The sequence below is a fragment of the Solanum lycopersicum genome, chromosome 6 (genome assembly GCF_036512215.1).
Source record: "Solanum lycopersicum chromosome 6, SLM_r2.1".
NCBI lineage: Eukaryota > Viridiplantae > Streptophyta > Magnoliopsida > Solanales > Solanaceae > Solanum > Solanum lycopersicum.
In genome coordinates, this window is record NC_090805.1 from 36,114,969 (window position 1) to 36,118,772 (window position 3,804).

Genomic DNA, 3,804 nt, shown 5'->3' on the forward strand with positions numbered 1-3,804 from the left:
GTGTGTTACAATTTTTTTATAATTTGATGTTGAGATTCAAATCGATATCTTTTATTGAAAAAATTGAGGGATTTTATGACAATTTACTAACAATTTTTTATTACTTAAATTTTATAATAAAACAGATGAATTAGATTTTATCGTTTTTAAATATCGAAAGTCAATAATATTTTACTATCAATTAATTCAGATATATTCATTATGCAAAACTGGCGGATTTATGTCTTATAAAACCTCTCGACTCAATTAAGAGAATATTACTCTAAATCCTTTTTGGAGACTTGATTGTCAAATTAATTTCTACATTCATCAAAATCTCAAAGTAAATTATCCTCACTTGAGCCCAAGTTAAATGGTGGCTGGTAGCATCTAATCACTATTAATGATCATTTTTCTAAATCTTTAACTTTTTTAATCAAGCAGATCAAAATACAAGTTTTTTTATATTATCAACCATTAAAGAAAACTTTAATTGTGAAAGGAACTTAATACGTAATGATCACTCCTTCGTGAAAAGATTTTTGTCATAAAGAATCTGTTATCATTATCCCTGTTCTAAGTTTTATAATTTTTATTTCTCACCCGATATTCGGAGCTCATATTGGAGCTTTGACTAAATTCTAATCGCGCACTGCAGGGCCCATTCAGGGGTAGCACTCCTAAGTCCTAACCAAAATTTTTCCATACCCTAGGCTCGAACACGAAACCGCTGGTTAAGGGTGAAACACTCTCACTAGTGCACCACAACCATGTTTGTAGGTTCAGTTATAAGTTTAGCTGCACACAACTATCGATAGATACTACTCTCTCCGTTTATTTTTACTCGTCACTGTTTGACTTGACACATTCATTAAGAAAACAATTTGATATGTATATATTTTATCTGTCACGACCCAAAACGAGCCGCGAGTGGCACCCACACTTATCCTACTATGTGAGCGAACCAACCAATCTAAACCCCAACATTCCAATCATAATAAACAGAAAATAATGCGGAAGACTTAAAACTCATTAACGAAATCAATAATTAACTTCTAAAACTCAAAACTTATCATTATCCCCAAAACCTGGAAATCATCATCACAAGAACATCTATCCTCAAATTACTAAATCTAAGAGTATCTAAGAAGCTAAAATAGATAAAAGAGATAGTCCATGTCCGAACTTCAAGACATCTAGACGTGAAAGAAAGAATCCAGTCCGAGCTAGGAACAATAGCTCACCCTGAAATCTGATTATGCTGAAGTCTGGCTAGAGTTGCGGTTGAGTTGAAGACGACGGTACGTTTGCTGCACTCCACAAATAACAAGGAGAAAACATACAAGTAGGGGTCAGTACAAGCACAAGTACTGAGTAGATATCATCGACCAACTCAAAATAGAAAGCAATATATATCGAATAATAACATAAAATCAATCATAACACTTAACAGGTGACAACAACAAGTACCATAACCATTGGGCACAACCCAAACACATCTATGAGGACTCAAGCCTCCACACCATACTCATTTGGGAAAAAGGTTTATTTAATTGAGTATATTAACATAATTCAAGATTCATCCTTTTTACTATCCTGGTGTCGGAACGTGACACTCCGATCCTCTACTATCCTGGTGTCGTAACGTGACACCCGATCCATTAATACTATCCTGGTGTCGGAACGTGACACCCGATCCATTAATACTATCCTGGTGTCGGAACGTGATACCCGATCCATTAATACTATCCTGGTGTCGGAACGTGACACCCGATCCATTAATACTATACTGGTGTCGGAACGTGACACTCGATCCATTAATACTATCCTGGTGTCGGAACGTGACACCCGATCCACTATTACTATCCTGGTTTCGGAACGTGACACCCGATCCACTATTACTATCCTGGTGTCGGAACTTGACACCCGATCCACTAACCTCATTCTTTTAGTTCATCAAGCCTTCTTCTATACCAAGGCATCATCATTAACAAAGAGGTTTTTAAGGTTTAAGATTCAACAGCCTCATCATGCTTATTTTATCATAATTATATATAGTCACATCATGCAAGCACACAATTAAGCATATAGAAGACTTTACAATACTACCCAATACATATCATTCGCTATTAAGAGTTTACTACGGAATAACATAAACCATAACCTACCTCCACCGAAGAATCGTGATCAAGCAATCTACTTTCCCAAAGCTGCGTTCTTCTCTTTCTCTCGCTCGTTCTCTCTTTCTTTTCTGTTCTTTCTATTTTTCCTTATTCAAACCCTTTTTCTTTTACCCTAATTACCATATAATTAAGTATAAAAGATGCTAAAGTAATCCATTACTTATTCCAAGGTTATCTCCTTTAACCCCCAAGTAATTGAATTATTAACATTAAACCCTTAACTTTATAATTATAAGCAGGAATAGTCCAAAACACCCCTTAAAATATTTGACAGAAATCCGACCCAGTCCGGGTTACGCAGCCTGTGACGGCCTGTCGTGCCTGAGACGGTCCGTCCTGCTGCTTCCGTCACAAAGTTCAGAGACTGAATTTCACTAAAGGGCCTGTGACGGTCCGTCGTGCCCACGACGGTCCATCCTGCCATGTCGTCGCGAAGTTCAGAGAGTTGTTCTCAGTACCCAATTTTTCAGAATTCTAAGTGTTTTGGAACGAGACACCCTCGAGGGTCCGTCGTGCCCATGACGGTCCGTCGTGGGATCCGTCGACCCAGACAGTTATTTACCAGAAATAAACTCTACTGCTTAAAATGACTAACAGGTCGTTACAATAGATACCAATTTACCCATCGTTTGTCCTCGAACGATCATAAGAAGAAAAACAAGGACGAAAAGGAGTACCTGAATTTGTAAACAGGTGTGGGTATTTTTCTTGCATATCAGCCTCCTTCTCCCAAGTGGACTCTTCAATTGGTCGATTCTTCCATTGAACCTTGACAGATGCAATCTCCCTTGACGTCAACTTGCGGACTTCCCTATCTAAGATAGCAACAGGCTCCTCCTCATAAGACAAATTCTCATCAAGAAGAACTGAATCCCAACGAATGATGTAGTTTCCATCCCCATGGTATCTTTTCAGCATAGACACATGAAATACGGGTGTACTCCTGACAGCCCTGGGGGTAAGGCTAATTCATAAGCTACCTCCCCCACGAACTTCAGAACTTCAAATGGACCAATATACCTCGGACTAAGCTTACCTCGCTTACCAAACCGCATCACCCCTTTCATGGGTGAAACCTTTCAGCAAAACTTGCTCGCCCTCCACAAACTCCATGTCTCTAACCTTTCAATCTGCATATTCTTTATGTCTACTTTGAGCTGCTAAAAGCTTTTCTTGAATGCATTTCACTTTATCTAACGATTCCCTCAGAAGGTCAGTACCCAAGGTCTAACTTCAAATGCATCAAACCATCCAATGGGAGACCTACACCTTCTCCCATACAGTGCCTCAAATGGGGCCATATCAATACTTGAGTGATAGCTATTGTTGTATGAGAATTCTGCTAAGGGTAAAAAGTTATCCTAATGACCACCAAATTCTATCACATATGCACGAAGCATATCCTCAAAGACCTGAATTGTTCGCTCAGACTGACCATCGGTCTGAGGGTGAAATGCAGTACTAAGATCCAACCTAGTACCTAACTCGGCATGCAATGTTTTCCAAAATTTAGAAGTAAACTGCGTACCTCTATCTGATATAATGAAAAGTGGAGCTCCATGCAATCGAACAATTTCTGAGATGTAAAGTTTGGCTAACTTCTCTGCATTATAAGTCACCTTGATCGGAATGAAATGAGCAG